The 19,200-nt window shown below is 36.9% G+C and overlaps 1 long non-coding RNA gene and 1 pseudogene across 3 annotated transcripts in view; one reads left to right on the top strand and one right to left on the bottom strand.

Moving 5' to 3' along the window:
• The window catches only part of LOC139043863 (uncharacterized), a 50,620-nt gene that overhangs the window by 14,038 nt on the left and 17,382 nt on the right, over positions 1 to 19,200 (bottom strand). Inside the window, exon 3 of one of the 3 annotated variants that reach the window (XR_011500922.1) lies at positions 14,791 to 14,834. The exons of the other annotated variants lie outside the window; for them this stretch is intronic. This is a non-coding gene — a long non-coding RNA (uncharacterized lncRNA). The remainder of the gene's footprint in view (positions 1 to 14,790; positions 14,835 to 19,200) is intronic. 3 annotated transcript variants of the gene reach the window in all.
• LOC139043861 (centromere-associated protein E-like) overlaps positions 1 to 19,200 on the top strand; it is a 79,563-nt pseudogene that overhangs the window by 50,907 nt on the left and 9,456 nt on the right.

The raw sequence follows: 19,200 nt of genomic DNA, 5'->3' as shown, positions 1-19,200 counted from the left end.
GAGAGAAAAGAACGCATACTTCCACATAAAGATATGTACAAGAATGTTCATAGCAGCTCTAATCATAATAGTGAAAAACTGAAAACAACTCAGATGCCTTTCACTGGGAGAATGGATTTACACCTTGTGGTTTATAAGTTCAAAAACAGGCAAAGTCACCTAAGATGACCAAGGTCATGATAGTGGTTGGCTGTAGTAAGGGGGCACACAGGAACTTTTTGGGGTGCTAGAAATGTTCTATATTTTAATCTGGGTTGTTATTACATAGATGTAAACATATGTCAAGAATAATTGAGCTATACACTTAAGATTAGTGCACTTATGTGTATATGTACATGAGTGCATCTATATACATGTGTATATATGCACAAGTATATATATGTATATATATGTACACTTGTGTGTATATGTACATATGTACACACTTGTGTGTATATATATATACACTTACGTATATAATCTCAAAAGAAAATAACTTCTGTGTGGAATTATGCAGAATATTAATGAGTGACATTAGAAGCCTATTGTCTTAATCAATTTAGAAACTATTCTTTATACTTGTCTTAAAAACCATCTGTATCCTGACATGTTATTTTATGATTATCTTGATAAGATCCAAGAACTTAAGGCAAATGAACATCAGCTTTTTAAGTTAAAAGAAGATGTCAGTGAGACACAGAAAAAAATGTCCGAGATAGAGCGATTGAAGAAACAATTCAAGGCCCAAAGTTTAACTCTGGATAAAATAGAAACGGAAAACTTAAACTTGGCTCAGAAACTTCATGAAAATCTTGAAGAAATGAAATCTGTAATGAAAGAAAGAGATAATCTAAGAAAAGTGGAAGAGGCACTCAAACTGGAGAGAGACCAACTGAAGGCAAACCTACAAGAAACCATAGCTAGAGTGAGTTATACTCTTTCTTCCTGTCCAGCACACATATTTTTAATACAAGAAGCTTCCTTCTCTTTTAAATAAATGATACTGTTGGTGAAAAAGTAAATGTTAGAGCCTTTTAGGGAGACAGTTTGACAATATCTTATTAAAAATTTATCAGCATATACGTTTGTTACAGCAATTCCATTCCTAGGAATTTATCCAACCAATACATTCACACATTTGGGCAGAAATACAACAGCATTCACTGCAGCATTGTTTGTGGTAAACAAAAGCTAAAAGCAATCCAAGTGTCCGCCATAAGGCACTGGCTAAGTGGGGTTTGTCTGTATAAGGGAACACTAAGCATAAGAATGGGACACTTTTTCTGTGACGTTGATCTAGAAGGGTGTCCAAGGGGTCTGAAAGGAGAAGAGCAAGCAGCCAGTTCAACAAGGAGCAGGACTAGGATGGGCGAGGTGAGGGACAGGGTCTGTACTCTCTATCCTTCCATACTGTTCTGATTTGGGGGTGGTGTGTTGGTGGTTTTTAACTGTGAGAATGCATTTTTTTACTTTAACTAGTTCATCATTAAGAAAAGATAATGTGCCTTTATATTATCATATTTCTCAATTTCTTCTAATAATAAAGGATCTGGAAACACAACAAGAACTGAAAATTGCTCGTATGCATTTGAAAGAACACCAGGAAACTATTGATAAATTCAGAGAGAGAGTTTCAGAAAAGACAACCCAGATTTCAAATATTCAAAAGGATTTAAATAAGGCAAAAGATGAATTACAGGAAAAGGTATTGTTGTTTTATTCTTTTGGGAGTAGTTGTGTCCAAAATTATTTGTAGACTCAGCAAGGAGATAGAAATAGATATATAGACATAGATATGTGCTTGTATGTAACAAATAGACTATTTTCCGTCCTTGAAGGAGTTCTGTTTGCATTCTAACTTGTTTTATAATTATCTCAAGATCCGAGAACTTCAGAAAAAAGAGCTTCAACTTCTTAAAGTGAAAGAAGATGTCAGTAAAACTCATTAAAAAATGAATGAAACGGAAGGATTGAAGAAGCAGTTTGAGGCCCAAAATTTATCTATGCAAAATGTGGAAATGGATAACTTACACTTGACTAAGAAACTTTATGAAAGCCTTGAAGAAATAAGAATTGTAGCTGAGGAGAGAGATGAGCTAAGGAGCATAAAAGTCTCTCAAAAATGGAAAGAGACCAATTCAGAGAAACCTTAAGAGAAATGATAGCTAGAGCGAGTTCAGAATCTACCCCTATCTAGTAACTATTTATAAGAAACAAGCTTTTTTGAAAAGGGTAGCAATGTTTTTACTTTTTTTTTCCGGGAAATTTCTACAAACGGAGGATAATGGGAAAACTATTACTATAACTTTTCACACAAACAGGCAAGTACAGTTTTAAAAGAAGCTAAAATCTATTTCAGAAAATACCATTTTAATTCTTTATTTTTAAGAAAAAATTTGTTAAATAAGCAGACTATTTTCTTTAATGAAATTTTAAAAGAGTTTTTAAACCAAGAAATAGCATTATTCTCAATGGAGAAATAGTTGAAGGATTCGATTTACAAAAGATTAAATAGCCCATCTCTCTATCTCTACCTGATAGGGTTAGACGTGGGCTCTTGTTAGTGACATTAGAAGGGAAGAAGGCAAGATGAATACAAAAAAAGAAATTGAACTGAATCCTCTAAAAAGTAATGTAAACTTCAGATCAATAAGAAAGTTTATGAAATCTATAAAAATCTTTTTCATTCTCATATTTCAATAGTGAAGAAAGAATAAAGTGGAAAACAGTATCATTTGCAATCTCAATAGAAACATCAGACACTTGGGAATCATATTTATGTGGACCCTAACTAAATTTATAAAGAGATTTAATTCATTCAACAAATATTCATTGAACAATTAGTCTTCTGGGTACTGCAGTAAATAAGATAAACAAATGGGAGAAAATGTTTTGTTTTGTACTTGTAGTCAGAAATACAAAATGTAGGCAGGGTATGAATTTTCTGGTCCAAGGTGCTGGGAAGAATATATGAATGGAGCTTGGAGCACCATGGACAGTACAGACAGTCGTGCTAGCATGTTTAGTTGGCAATAATTATTCTACTGCAGAGATCTGGAAGAGTAGGAACCAGAGATAAATCTAAAACCTAATTTGCAGCTATGAACGTTACAGGAACAGATTCTGTCTCCAAAAAATATGTGGTTCTCCCACTTTTTTCCCCAATGAGTTGAGGTTACTCACTAAAAGACTTCATGATACTATTATTCATTTTCTGACCATTTTTTACATTTTTTTGTGTTACAAGTATAATATTTGATTCCATTATTGAAATAATGTACAATGTGTAATTGAAAAAGTAAATGATTAGACATTATATATGAATGGAGTTATAGCTGAAGCCTTGTTTATTTCTTTCCATCCAAGCAGGACCAACAGAACATCAAAGAGGTATTAAAATATGAAAAAATGTTGCTATGTGATGGAAAACAGCACCTTACAGAAAGCCTGAGAGAAAAGTGCTTTAGGATAAAAGTAAGTGCCCCTGTTCAAATTACAAATAAATATTGGGGCCCTTCCAAAGGCCTGAGGAGTCACAGGCACCTCTATGGAATGAATAGATAATGCTCAGTATTCTTCTAAACTTCATAATCTAGTACAGATATGTGTGTGCATACATGCATACATACACAAACAAAACAGTGGGGTTTGGGGCCGGCCCTGGGGCCAAGTGGTTAAGTTTCTGCTCCCGCTTCGGCAGCCCAGGGTTTCCCCAGTTCAGATCCTGGGCACAGACATGGCACCGCTTGTCAGGCCACGCTGAGGCAGCATCCCACATAGCAAAACCAGAGGCACTCACAACTAGAATATACAATTATGTACTGGGGAGGCTTTGGGGAGAAGAAGAAAAAAGATTGGCAACAGATGTTAGCTCAGGTGCCAATCTTTGAAAAAAAACAGTAGGGTTTATGATTTTGAGGCTTCACTGGAAAGGTGGTATTTCAGCAGATACCTGAAAGGAGTCAATGGTTGAGACATACAGGTATCTGGTGGAGAGCAGAACAGGCAGGGAGAACAGCAAGGACAGAGCTCCTGAAGCAGAAGCTGCCTAGTGGGCTCCAGCAACATCAACAAGGGGGAAAGCTAATGAGAAACGAGGTCAGAGTTAACAGGAGGAAGCAGGCTGTGGGGCTTTTAAAAGACTTTGGGTTTTACTCTGAACGAGATGTGGATCCACTGGAGAGTTTTGACCACAAGAGAGACATGGTCTGACTTACATTTTAAAGGGATAGCTCTGATTGTTGTGTTGAAAATTAAGTGATAGCAGGAAGACTATTTGAAAGACTAATTTCAGTAATCATGCGAAGATGGTGATGGCTTGGCCCAGAGAGGTAGTAGTGGAAGCAGTGAGAAGTGTGTGGATTCTGAACATGTAGTGAGGGTAAAGCCAACAGGATTTACTGTCACCCCTATTAGAACACAAGATCCCTAAAGACTTCTGTGTGTTGTTTATGGCTGCATCACTTAGCACAGTCCTGACAGAAGTCAGCCTTCAATATGTATTTATTAAAAGTACAAATGAATGACTAGACAGTGCTGCTCCAACCATAAGGTGATTCCTCCTAAGACCAAAGGCAAGAATCCCCTCTCCAACATCCCAGATTAATGAACATCTATCTAGGTTTTCCTTAAATTATTAAAAGGAGAGCTCATTATTGTCAGAAGCCCCTTACTCTATTGTTTAGCACCCTGAACTAAATATGTTAATACCCGATTGAATGTAAAGTGTTCTTCCACCTGTGCCCTGACCAGCTTGTCACCTGTCTGGTCTCTAGAAAGTTGAGCTGCTGGGCCTAGGCCTAATGGGTGTCTGCCATACACAAGGCACTAGACTGGGTGCTTTACCTCATGAGACAGAGTTTATTGTTCCATTTATAAACAAAGAAATTGAGGCCCAGGAGGAAGTTTAGTCATTGCCCAAGGTCACACAGCTGGTAAATTGGTAAAATTAGGATTTGAAACCAAGTCTAAGTTTAAAACTTGGGTATAGAAGCATTTCTACAAATGTAATTTTATTTCCTTTAATTTATAGTGTCTGTATGTATTTTATAGGTTATATTTAGATATTATCTAACATTTTACTTAATTCCCTAGAAAACTTTGTGGAAATTATTGTACTCTTCATTTTGTAGTTGGGAGAATGGCTCAAGGATTTCCCCAGTCAGGAAGTGACAGGGCTAGAACCTGAACTCTAACTCTGATAAAAGGTGAGAAATCTCAGATTCTAGGCAGATAATAGAACGTAGGTCATGTGATTTGTTGTCACTCGTTTTGATGCTGGCTCAGTGAGCTGAGGAGTCGAAAGAAACATTTCTTGGACTCTCAAGGTCTGGCAGTAGTGCTCTTTTATTCAGGAAGTAGCATGGAGTAGCATGGGGACAGGACCTATGGGCAGTGAAGAGCTGCAAACATGGGTTGAGGGTAGGGCTAAATTTATAAGGCATAAGTATGTGAGTTGCTTCTTTACAAGACAAAGGAAAAATTAGGTAAAAAAAGTATCAGTGCAGGTGGAGTCTGGTTATCAGGTGGTCTTATAACTTTGGGTAAGAATCAGATTGAATGAGGTCAGGATGTCCCATGCTTCTGTGAGGATGATATAGATTGGTATGTAGGCCAGGAAGCCTTGGGCTTTTCTCCCTGAGGCATCCTTGATCCTCATCAGTTTTATCTGCTCACTCACACCACCTATTGTCAACAGAAGCTAGCATTCAGCCTTGAGCTACAATACATACTAGATTGAATTCATGCAAATTTCTCTTCCAACTTTGTAAATGTTCATTCAAATCATGGATGTTTAGAAGACTAAAAGAAAATGTATCAAAATGATAACAATGGTTGTTTCTGGTTTTCTTTGTTATAGCTGTTTTATAGAGGATTAGAATTGGCCACCCCAAGATATATCTCTTTGGCATGAAGATTATTTTGGGCTGGTTACTTTCAAAAACTGCAGACATGAGAGAAACTCTGAAAAGTAGAAGTTACCCTTTGTAAGAGACATTTCCATTTGTAAGGGAAATCTCCATCTGTAAAGATGTCTCCCTCTCTGTACCAGGAAGAAGGGGGATGACCTTACCTCTAGAAACTCTTATCAATGCGGAAGGCAAGGACTTAAATCTGCATAATAACCTTACTCTTGTTTACTGTACTTGTCTGGTAACCTCCCATACTGACTCCCCCTACCCACAACATCCTCCTTTGTCTTTAGCTGAAGATGATATTTAAGGTGAGAGCTTCCGCCATTTTGGTGAGTTGCTCAGTTTTCCTGGGTCTCTCCCATGTATACATGTTATAAAGCTTTGTTTAATTTTCTCCTGTTATTCTGTCTCATGTGAATTTAATTTGCTGTCCAGCCAGAAGGACCTAGAGCGTGTAGAGGAAATATCTTCCTCCCCTACAGTTTAAACTTCTTAAATTTCCACAATGATTATAATTATTTCTATAATCCAAAATCGACAATAACATTTTCTTTTTGTTTTTTATACACAAAAGTCTCAATTTATTTCTGCCCTATAGAAAGTGTTAAAGCATAAATTTTGTTACAATTCCAGAGCTAGGACTACTTATTGTTAAAGTAGAATGAATTATTAAATTGAATGAATTCTCACTGCCTTTAGGAGCTTCTGAAGAGATACACAGAGATGGATAGTCATTATGAGTGCTTAAATGGACTCTGTCTTGACTTGGAGAGGGAAATTGAAACCCAAAGAGAGCTTTCAATTAGAGTAAAAGCAAACCTCTCACTTCCACATCCACAAACCAGACAGATTCAGAAACTTCTCACTGCCAACCAGAGATGTTCCATGGAGTTCCACAGAGTCATGAAGAAACTCAAGGTACCACCTGTTTTAGTAATATCTTTGTAAATATTGCCATTAATTTCAGTTACAAACCAGTATATTTAAGTCCTGCTTTGGGAGTTGGTGTATTTGCTAATTAGTACATTTGCTACTGAATTAAAGATGGCATGGGTCTGAGAATAGCATGTGCAGGATCCTCAGTGCATCTAGGACCTGCTCATTCAACAAAACCTGAGCTCTGCCTTTGGCCTTAACAATGTGTCAGGGTGCTGGGGAGACAGAGATGAGCAAGCGCTAAATCTCTCCTAGTCCAGTGGGTGAGGCAGACATTTGAACAGGTGAGAAGTGCAGTAGTGGACAATGTCCTGGAGAACAAGTTGGACAAGACTGGACTGGAAGCTGGGCTCAAGCAGTAAAGCTTAGAGTTCATTTTAGAGATGAGGAGGGGTCACTGGACAGTTATTTTAAGTGGTGGCAGTAATGTGATCGGGTTGCCATTGTAGAGACTTCACTACAGACAAAGAAGAAATGAGTCTGCAGGGGATGATAAGCCTGGTGGCAGAGAGAAGAGACAAGAGGCAGTTACAATTGTCCTGATGAGATGTGATGGGTGACAGTACTATGGGGGAAGGATTCATAGGGATGGAAAGGATGAAAGAAGTTAAAGAAATATTTGGCAGTTTACAATAGTAGGTCCATGTGCTTGACAGTGGAGGGAGGGGAGGGAAGTTCAGACTGAGCCCCAGGATTTGGGCTTAGCCGGGTTTGTGGATAGTGGTGCCATTAACTGATAGAAAGAAAAAACGAAAGGGAGAAGGCAGGTGAGGCAGGAGGAGAGATCTGGTGTTTAATTTGAGATGTTTTGAGATAGAAATACCTATAATGGAACATCCAGGAAGAGAAACCAAGTAGGCTTTTAGTTGTGAATCTGAGGTTTGTCAGGAGAAAAATCAGGACCACAGATAAAGATGTGGGATCCATCAGCATTTGGTGATAGATAGTACAACAGGTGTGAATGAGGCCACCCAGAAGTATAATAGAGTGAAGATAAAAGAGAACTCTGGAAAAGATCAGTTCTCAAGAGGCAGTAGCAGAAAAGAGAGCAACACATGAGTTTGAGGTTGGAAAAGTCAGAGAGATAAGAGAGAACTGAGCAAAAGTGCCATTGGTCAAGTCAGTGGTGGAGAGTGTGTCAAAGATGAAGTGGTCAAGAGTGTCAGATGCTTCAGACAGCCAGAACATGAATGAAGAGATCCCCTCAATTGTTGACAATAGAGCTTACTGGTGACCTTTGTCAGAGCAGTTTTAGTTGAGTGGTTAGGAAAGAGGCCAGATTGTAAATTGTTAAGGAATTGTGGAAGTTGAGGAAGTAGGAAGCGGTATCTTCCCTACCTAGGTAGATTGCCCCTCAGGCTCTAATAGTCTTCAAAAGCCTAACAATCAGATATCCAGAACTTATTCATGAGGTCCATAGAACCAGGGCATTCAAATTCTTGTCCCCTTTAAGCCACACTTGACAGGTAAGTCCTGAGGCAGGGCACACTCACGTTGGCCACCCAGCTGACATAGGCAGGAGAGGATGTTGAAATGAATCTCACTGGGAAAACTGCGTGATATAATTAACCAAAAGGAGGCAATAGAAAAAGGTGGGTTTATAGGGAAAGGCATCATGTTACATTGTAAACATATTGAATCTGAGGTAACTGTAGGACATCCCTGAGGTAGCTCCAGAAGGAAGTCAGAAATAAGAAACTAGAGGTCTGGAAGTCACTCTCTGAAGACGCTGAGAGTAGAAACTTGGGAATAGAGAGAGGTTCTTCCCTTCTTCCTCACTCCTCAGAGGATAGAGACAAACAAGACAAGCCGCCCCACCTCTTAGTCTTGAGAGTTTAGAACTTCCTCTAAACGTGATAAAAGTTTCATTTCCCAATTTGTTTCATGTTTTCCTGCAAGTATGTGTTAAGCCATGTTACAAAGATAAAGGAAGAACAACATGAATCCATCAGTAAACTTGAAATGGTTTTTATTGATGAAGTGGAAAAGCAAAATGAACTGCTAAGTAAAATGCAGCATCTTCAACAAGATGATGATGTACCATCCAGAGAATTAGGGGACCTCCAGTTGAGCCAGAAAATGGATCTACATATTGAGGTATGATTTATTTAAAATGGATTTAATTAGATTTTAAGTCTTTTTATCAAATAGAAAGGTACCTCTTCATGTGCTTAGAGTCATTTTCATTTATGAAATTAAAAACAGCTTGCAGAGGGGCCAGCCTGGTGGCGTAGCAAGTGGGTTCCTGTGCTCTGCTTTGGCAGCATGGGGTTCGCTGATTCAGATCCTAGGTGTGGACCTGGCACTGCTCATCAGGCCATGCTGTGGCAGTGTCCCACAGAGAAGAACCAGAAGGACCTAGAACTAGGATATACAACTATGTACTACTGGGGCTTTGGGGAGAAAAAAAATAGGTTGCAGAATGACAGCTGGCCAGATGTAAAGAGTGCCAAGTCATAGACTAGCCTCCTTTCAGAACTACACAGATATAGAAAAGTAGACTTAATATCAGCAAGTAGGATTTCTTGGAAGGCCAGAATAAGTTTCCAAATGCCTTCTAAAACTTCCTAGATCTGTGACTGGGAGTCACAGACATTTGTATTGTAGCAACCCCACATGGAGTGTCCTGCTCTCACCCAGCAGTGTGAGGCCCCTGCAGTTCCCAGTATGCATGCAAGGCCTGCTGTATGCACAGAAAAGCTGCATCCAGAAGCACTTCAGACACTGTCACAGATTCATTGTTTCGAACAGGTTTTAAAAATGCCAAAAGGCAGAATTTGTAGATGTGCCTCTGTTACATAGCCTATACTGCCAAAATTTTATTATTTAAATTAGAATTATATTTCTAATATAATGAGGATAAATTAGAATTATGTTTACTTCAAAATATTAGAAGTGAAAGTTCAGTAAGGTTATTTTCCCCTTTTTATGATATTTGTCTGATATTTAGATAAAAACTTTCCTAAGATTCAGGAGATTCAATGCTTATTTTTCACACAGGAAATTCTCAAAGATTTTTCGGAATGTGACTTCCACAGCGTAAAGATGGAATTTCAACAAGTACTGAGTAATAGGAAAGAAATGACCCAGTTTTTGGAAGAGTGGTTGAATACTCATTTTGATATAGAAAAGCTTAAAAATGGCATCCAGAAAGAAAATGATAGGATTTGTGAAGTGAATATCTTTTATAATAAAAAGATAATTGTAAGTAGTACTTTTTTTGTGCTCATTCTTTTTTTTTGTTTGCTTTAATTTTTCTGCCTCATTCTTAAAAAGACTTAGAGCAACTTAATTTTAAGTATATTTTCTTTCATTTATTTGTATATGCTTCTTTATTTTTTTATTTGAAAAAGAGTGACTGTAAATGTGTTCTTCCTCTAACACATTTTGCTTCCTTAAGGTAATTAAATATATCAACTTGTAAAGAAGATAATAAAATGTTGCAGTATAACAATCCATTTCCACTGGTGAAACCTCAAATCTTGCCATTTTCCTCTGTCCTTTCTCGCTTCCGTAAGACCTGAGCCTTTTCCCCCAAGTATCCTCAAACAAGGTGAGATGCTAGCCTGTTTCAGGGCTGTGGGCAGCACCTGTGGTCAAGCCAAAGACAGCTCTAGTCCACTAATTAGTGAGGCCTTGTGCTTCTCACCTCGGTGCTGTTGCTATCATACGTGCTGATCCTTCAACTGTGAGGTTCAAACATGTGGTTTGTATCATTGTTCCCAAGGTGACCAGCCCTTGTGGACAGATTCATATGAACCAATATTGCTTGAGATCAGTTTTATTAATTTGTTTTACTTTCCACTGATGAGAAGATTCATTCGGCTTTCTGAAGTAATCTCTACCTCATACACCTGGTAAAATTGTCATTAATCAGAAAGTTGCTTGTTATATAGGCAGTTGGAGCAAAGGGAGCTAGATTAATATTATAGCTCCTAAGACTGGTTTTATATTTCATTTGTTTGGGTAGTTCTTTCCTGACACTTTAATTTCATCTGGAAACTATACTTAAATCACATTGAAATGTAGATAACATTTTTAAAAAAAGGTTTTCCTGTGGATAGTGAATCCCATTTGTCGAATACCCCAAGCTAGCAAAACAGTAAATGAGCTTTTAAAATAAAAAAAAATGGTCCACAATCAATGAAGAAAAGCATAAAACCAGTGTTTGGGATAAGATAATTTCCATATAATTCAGTGTTTTTCTCATAATATTGAGGGCTCACTTGTGGTTAGAAAGTAGAGATTTCTGCTCTGTGGATCAGCATGGATATGTGGCTTCTTCCACCATCTGAGCATAGCAATTGATAACTTGGTGTGGTGTGGGGTCAGTAGTCCAGAACCAAGGAGAGTCCAGGGTGCCAGCAAGAACAACTAATTTAGGATCCGCATCTCACAGAACTACCATAAAGCCACAAAGAAAGATACAGGTAAGGCCAAGAAGGCATTCATGATGAGAGCAAAAAGTACATCCCATAGGAATAGGAAGTAAAAAGATGATAGAAGCAATTTCAGAGTGAGTCAGCCTTTGATGTAATGAGGGTATGGATTGGCTGTTACTCCCTGCACGGAAATAGAAGATTTTCAGATTACGAAAAGTCAGTAAATTTTTTTCCTTATAAACACTGAGGTTTGAAATGAAAGAGGAAAATAGATTGTTATTAAGTTTACTGGGTATGCTCTGCTATTAGATGTCAGTTAATGTTTATATATGACATTATATATGTCATAACATACATAATGATTTTAACCTGACCAGTTCTTCAGATTCCTCTTCATATGTCAGTGCTGATCTAATAGAATGAGATTATCATCTTGCAGATCAATATGAATCCTCTCTAGTCCTTTTTCTTCTTTTATTCTCATAATCAATATCCAGCGTCTTCTGAAATGTCAGGAACTGGTGCAAGCCACAAAGAATGTTCACATTCTTTTAAAGTACTATTCTAGAATGTTCTGAATAATGAATTTCAACATATGCCTTGTCCTAGAACTCTAGTATTTTCCATAGTGGTTTTTTTAATACGTAATTCATTTTAGAAGCTATAGTGTTGTCTTTACTACTCAATAGGCTATAATGAATGAATCAACAGAGTTTGAGGAAAGAAATGTGACCATCACCAAAGAATGGGAACATGACCTGAAATCAGTGAAAGAGAAAAATGAAAAACTGTTGAAAAACTATCAAACTTTGAAGATCTCTCGAACATCTGGTGCCCTTGTTAATCCTACTACACAAGGCGATAAGAATCTTCATGTCACATCAAGAGCTACACAACTAACCACAGAGGTATGAGATTTCTTATAAGATGTTTTTCAATTTGCAGCTTCATTGTAGAGTTAAAGATGTATCATATGTAACATTTCAGAGCAAAATCACAGTATTGAAGGTATTAGGGAACATGCATGATGGACTTGTTTTTTAAATATAGTTCTATTGGGGCGCTCACTCAACTAATTATAAAGCTACATGTTACATAAGATCTTACCTTTGAATTATAAAATAGAAGTAACTCATGCCTTAATTTGATTAATAGGTATGTATACCACTTAAGGTGTTATTACCATACATTATAAGTTTTCTAAATCATGTGACTTTCTATTAAATTATAATCTATGTCTATAGTACCAAACTAGTTTAGAGAGAAAGAGCAATTTAGCTTTTCTCTAATTATCATCAGTGTCTTTAATATTGGTTAATGTGATCAAAACAAAAATGGAAGAGGCTAAAAGTATAATAAATTTCTTATACAGATTAACCTGTGCCCAAGAATCAGTACATTATTTGAATAATCCAATAACTGTATTAACTGCCCTTACTTGGGAATCTGTACAGCAAACATGCTGTTTTATTTTGTTAGCACACACGTCTTAGTGGGGAACCCGAGTGAATTACAACTTAGCATTTTTACCAAAATAAATATTTATAATAAAACATCAACTGCCAGTTTAATAATTATTACTAGTGGAAACTAGAAGATCACTAATATAGAGTTTATTGATTTGCTGATCACTACAGACCTCAGTCAGCTGTAGAGGTAAAAATAGTGGAAATATGAAACCCATCTTCCAAAGCAATAAGATAAACAAGCACAAGGAAATCCCATTTTCAATGACCCCAGGAAATACCCCATCAGATAATAAATCGTATGTTATTAGTTTGATAATTAGGCCAAATCAGAGTAGCACAGAGCAGGTCAGTGATGTGGAGGTAGAGCAGTGGGGCAGGCAGAGAGTTGGGCAGTCCACCCAAACAAGTAGGAGAATTCAGTGCATGACAGTAGGAGCAGTCAACTCGGGGGAAAGATAGTCTGCTTAATGTTTGAATCAGAACAACCAACTAGCCATCTTAGAAGAATAAGTCTGGACTCCTACCTCATTCATTAAACAAAAGTAAATTCCAGGTGGACCAAAAAGAAACATTTTCCAGGAAAACCTGCATGTGTGTATATGTGAACAGTCTTATATTATGAACAAATTAAGATATTTTTGTATTTATAAAAAACTGGAAATAACCTAAATGTTCATTAGTAGGTGACAGGTTAACTAGTTTATAGTACCTCCATGAAATAGGATATATTTACCCATGAAAACAAAAATGCGAGAGATCTATGTGTTGATAATGAAAAGATCTGGAAAATATATTATCAAGTGAAAATAAAATTTTTAATTTTTTAAAAAGCAGGAGGCTAGCCCCATGGCATAGTGGTTAAGTTTGCATGCTCTACTTTGGCGGCCCAGTTCATGGTTCAGATCCCAGGCACGGACCTACACCACTCATTGGCAGCCATGATGTGGCAGCAATCCACATATAAAATGGAGGAAGATTGACATAGATATTAGCTCAGGGCTCATCTTCCTCAGCAATAAAAACCCACAAAAAACCAGAAGTATATATTTATTGTTGTTATGTGCTGTAGAGTCAGCTCTGATTCCTGGCAACTCTATGAATGAGTGATGTCCAATATCCTGTCCTCAAGAGCCCTACTCAGCTCCTGTAGACTCACGCCTATGGCTTCCTTTCTGGAATTACTCCATCTCGTATTTCGTCTTCCTCTTTTCCTGCTGCCTTTTACTTTTCATCATGTCCCCAAGGTAGGATAGTCTCAGTTTTACAGTTTTTGCCTCCAGAGATAGGTCAGGCTTAATTTGCTCTTGGACCCACTTGTTCATTTTTCTGGCAGTCCAGGGTATCTGTAGAGCTCTCCTCCAACACCATATCTCAAATGAGTCCATTTTTTCCTGTCAGCCTTCTTCACTGTCCAGCTTTCGCACCCACACATAGTAATTGGGAATGCGAGGATGTTGATAATCTTGGCCTTGGTCTCTAATGATACTCCCTTACTGTTGATGATCTTTCCTGATTCTTCCATCGCTGCCCTTCTGAGTCACAGTCTTCTCTTGATTTCTTGGCTGCGGTCTCCATTTAAACTGATGACTGAACCAAGGGAAACAAAACCTTTAACAATTTCAGTGTCTTCATGGTCTACATTAAAGTTGTATAGTTCTTCTGTAGTCATATCTGTCTTCTTCATGTTTGAATGCAGTCCTGCTTTGGCTCTTTCTTCTTTCACGCTATTCTGTGTGAACTTTCTTCTTACACACTATTGTGTGTGTGACTTACTGTTTTTGTAAACTGTATATTCACATGCGTAGATACATATAGAAAATTTCTAGAAGGATACACTTGAAAGAGTTTAGTAGTCATCGCTTTAGAGTCAGTGGGGGTTCTGAGATGGGGGAACTTAATCTTAATTATATGCCTTTGGATTTTTCCACATACTTGTATTTTTCAGCATAAAAACTAGGTAATAAAAATAAAGGGAAAGATATGTTACATGTATTCCTCTAAAGTGTCAATTAACAAATATACTTTCTGTAATTAGTGTTAATTTAAAATGTAAGTGCCTATTTAATATGCTTAGCACCATGCTAACTAGTAAATAAAATAAGTACTAACCTTATATAAAATCTGGGCCTCTTTTAGTCCTAAATGATCAGCTTCTAAATGAAAAAAATAATACATGTATAAATTGAGTGACATTTGGAGTCTCCATCTATCCTATGTTGATGCAATCTGAAAGATTAATGCCTATATATGATCTTTGTTTCATATAAACTGTGATTCTGTCTTCAAGGCACACCTTATATATGTGTGTTTTTTTTAATAGAAGATTCAAGAGCTGGAAACTTCACTACGTGAAGCTAAAGAAACTGCCATGCAAAAGGAAGACAAGATTATAAAGATACAGAAAGAGCTTGAGATGACTAATGATATAATAGCAAAACTTCAATCACAAGTTAATGAATCAAATAAATGCCTTGAAAAAACAAAAGAAATGATCCAAGTACTTCAGGTAACTTAAAACTCATTTTATAAATAAAGGCATAATTTTATAAATTATGCATAATAAATATAAATAAATGCATACGTTTATTTTCATGCCAAATAATGATTGTTTTCATCTTCCTGTAAAAATTATTTTTAAAAAACATAAATATTCTTGACAGTTTAAAATATATCTTATTTTTTTAATTTTTTTTAATTTTTTTACTTTTCAAAGTAAGGAAATTTTTTATTTTCACTTTAATTTCTGAATGCCAAAAATGTAGAGGATGTATGTTTGTATATCTCTAGTAGTATATTGCAACATTTTTTCATAAATATGTTTTTTTTTAATTTTTTATTATTGCAGTAACATTGGATTATAACATTATATAACTTTCAGGTGTACATCATAATATATTTCGAATTCTGTGTAGATTACATCATGTTCACCCCACAAAGACCAATTATCCATCACCACACGTGTGTCTAATCACCCCTTTTGCCCTTCCCCCTCCTCCCTTCCCTTCTGGTAACCACCAATCCAGTCTCTCTTGCTCTGTGTTTGTTTGTCATTTTTATCTTCTACTTATGAGTGAGATCATATGGTATTTGACTTTCTCCCTCTGACTTATTTCACTTAGCATAATACACTCAAGGTCCATCTATGTTGTCACAAATGGCCAGATTTCATCATTTCTTATGGCTGAGTAGTATTCCATTGTGTATATATACCACATCTTCCATTCGTCCCTTGATGGGCACCTAGGTTGTTTACAAGCCTTGGCTATTGTGAATAATGATGTGATGAACATAGGGGTGCATATATCTTTTATGCCTTTGTGTTTTCAAGTTCTTTGGATAAATACCCAGCAGTGGGATAGCTGGATCATATGGTAGATCTATTCTTAATTTTCTGAGGCATCTCCATACTGTTTTCCATAGTGGCTTCACCACTTTGCACTCCCACCAGCAATGTTTGAGGGTTCCTTTCTCTCCACATCCTCTCCAACACTTGTTGTTTCCTGTCTTGTTAATTATAGCCATTCTGACCAGAGGGAGGTGATATCTCATTGTAGTTTTGATTTGCATTTCCCTGATAGCTAATGATGTTGAACATCTTTTCATGAGCCTGTTGGCCATCCATATATCTTCTTTGCAGAAATCTCTGTTCAGATCCTTTGCCCACTTTTTAATTGAGTTGTTGGTTTTTTTCTTGTTGAGACTTTCTTTTTATTTTTCAAAAAAATATGCTTCTTATCTAAATATTTAATACTCTGTTAGATAAGTACATTTTAAAATTATATTTTTTTCTACTTAATCCCCTGTTATTGAGTCCCACCTGGTAGCCTATGGGCTTAATCTAACCTGTTTTCTCTAGAAAGAGCAGAGTTGAAATGTTTTTGAGCTTGAATGCCGTTACACAAGTCGCACCCTCCTTCATCACAGCCTTCCTTCCTCGTCTGAGCCACAGCTACTTCTCACTCTTCTGCTACTTGGGTCGGATCCTAATAGGCATTTTGTTCACTGTTCCTGCTCCAGTGTCTCTTCTCTTCATTCCAAAATTAGAAACAAGCCAAGAATGCCTACTCTTTTCATTATTTAACATTGTTCTAAAAATTCTGGTTCTTTCAATGAGACATGAAACAGAGAGGCAAGAGAAAATAATCTTAATTTTGTTTTTAGAAATTGTTAGTATAGCTAAAAACCAAGAAAATCAACTGTAAAGCTTTAAAATCCTTGAGAGTAATTTTTTAATACTTTAAATAACTAAATGATCACATTTTTATTCATTCAGCAAGTATTTGTTGAATACCTACTATGTGTTGGTCATTGTTCTAGATGCCATGTGTACTGCAATGGAAAAAAAATAAAGCCTCCTTGAAGAGGCTTACATTCTGCTTCATGAAGTCAGAAAATAAACAAGTATATATGTTTGTTAAACGGTGAGAAGTGCAATGGAAAAATATTAAGCCAGACAGAGGTATATAGGTGCAGGGTGAGAGTGGGTGTGAGTAGGAGTGTGATTTTGTAAGGGGAGTTGAGGAGAGCCGCACAATTAAGATGACGAAGTGATGGTGTGAGCTGTCTGGTAGGGAAGGGCCTTCTAGGCAAAAGAAGTAGCAAATGCGAAGGCCACAACACAGAAGTAGTTGAGATGTATTCAAGGAAACAGCAAGAAAGCCAGCGTCTCCTGAGCAGCGTGGGCAAGGATAGAAGGGGAAATAGGTGAGAAGTAGCAGAGAGCCAAATCATAAAGCATCTTGAAAGCTATTTGTAAGCACTTTGGGTTTTATTCTGGATGAGATGGGAAGTCATCAGAGGATTTTGGCAAAATGATATAGTCTGACTTAAATTTTTAAAGGCTGCCCTTTGAAAATAGAATCCAGGAAGGCGTGTTTGTTAGTGACGTGCCAGCTCCTACAACAAAGGGAACCACAAAATGCAATGGCTCAAACAAAACAGAAGCTTATTTCACACGTAAAAGTGTGGGTTCCAGCTTGGCAAGTGGCTCCTTTCCACATGGTCATTCAGAGGCCCCCGTTTCTCCCATCTTGTTTCTCCAGCACTTCCTTGGTGCTGTTTTCATCTGCATGGTTAAAGCCCAGTTGTAAGCTGTCCGTGCTCAGGCTCACAGAAAAGGGACAAGATGGAGAAGCTAAAAATTGTCTTAAAATCTGTACTCATAAAGGCTCTGGCCCAGAAGTGGCACATGTCTCTTCCTCTCATATTTCTTTTTTTTTGCAAAATATTTAGATTCAATTTATCAAAGAGAAAGCCAAACACGTACCTCTCGTATTTCTTGGAGTCAGAGATGATTCCAAAGTTTTTGGCCTGAGCAGCCAAGAAGATAGAGTTGCTACATACGGAAATGGGAAAGACTGCCAGAAGAGGAAGTTTGAAACCAGGAAAGTTCAGTTTTGGACATGCTGAATTGGAAATGCCCACTGGGGACACCCAAGTTGAGATATGACTTAGGCAATTGAATATCTGAGTCTGAGCAAGATATAGGCGAGAGGTTTAAGTTTGGGGAATCATCAGCGTATAAAAATCATGAGACTGGACGAGGGCATAAGCATAATGGAGAGGAGATGTGGAGTAACCAAATGATACTGAGATGGAGCAGCCAGTGAGTGAAAAAGAAAAGGGGGTCTGGGCAACAGAGTGGTTCCAGTTTCTTCATATAAGTGAAGCTAGTGTTTCAAGAAAAAGGGAGTAAGCGACAAATTTCTCCACACTCAGTATAGATTGGTACAGGTGTCTATGGAGAGAGGAATATCTTTCCTGCATACTAAAAGTAACCATTTAGATAATATAATAGAGTATGCCATTGTACAGCATCCATGAGGAAAGAAAGCAAAGTATAGGGTATCCATAAAATCTTTATACAGTTTGAATTTTTAAGAATCTGTTTCTGTATTTTATATAAATATTCTATAAAATGCAACAGTATATTTAACTCGAGATTTGGCATAGTAAAATGCAAAGATATTAACTTTTAACCTATTCACCACTATTTTAATTCACCTGGATATAGCTGTCCAATATAATGTAGGGTTTATTAAGTGAATATAGAAGAAAGTAATTTGAACAAATGACTCATTAACAGTTTTGTTTAAATCTTGATACATTTCCTCTGTTGTATCTTTACAAATTATTTATATCAAGTAGCAGTAAATTTGTTAAAAATTCAAACTGTGCTAGTACTTTAGGGACATCCTGCACAGTGGGAAAAAAAGATCTTATTTATAACTGGCACAAAATATAAAATGCTCAAGTGACTAACCTTAACAAAAAATGAGGCAACATATATGAAAAGAACAACAAAACTCTAAAAGGAAATATAGGAGAGCATGTGGTTTAAAATAAGAAATATGCTATTTCCTAGGTTGTAACCTAAATACTGTACAACCATCAGTTTTTCCCAAATTAATTTCTAAAGTTAATGTAATTCAAATCAGAATCTCAAAGGAATTCTTTTTCTGGTAGAGCAAAGAAAGTTTCTCAGCAGACTCCATCTAAAATAGGATGAGCAGGTGCTGT

The sequence above is a fragment of the Equus asinus genome, unplaced genomic scaffold (assembly GCF_041296235.1).
Source record: "Equus asinus isolate D_3611 breed Donkey unplaced genomic scaffold, EquAss-T2T_v2 contig_4, whole genome shotgun sequence".
Lineage (NCBI taxonomy): Eukaryota > Metazoa > Chordata > Mammalia > Perissodactyla > Equidae > Equus > Equus asinus.
This window is presented reverse-complemented; position numbering and strand designations above follow the sequence as displayed.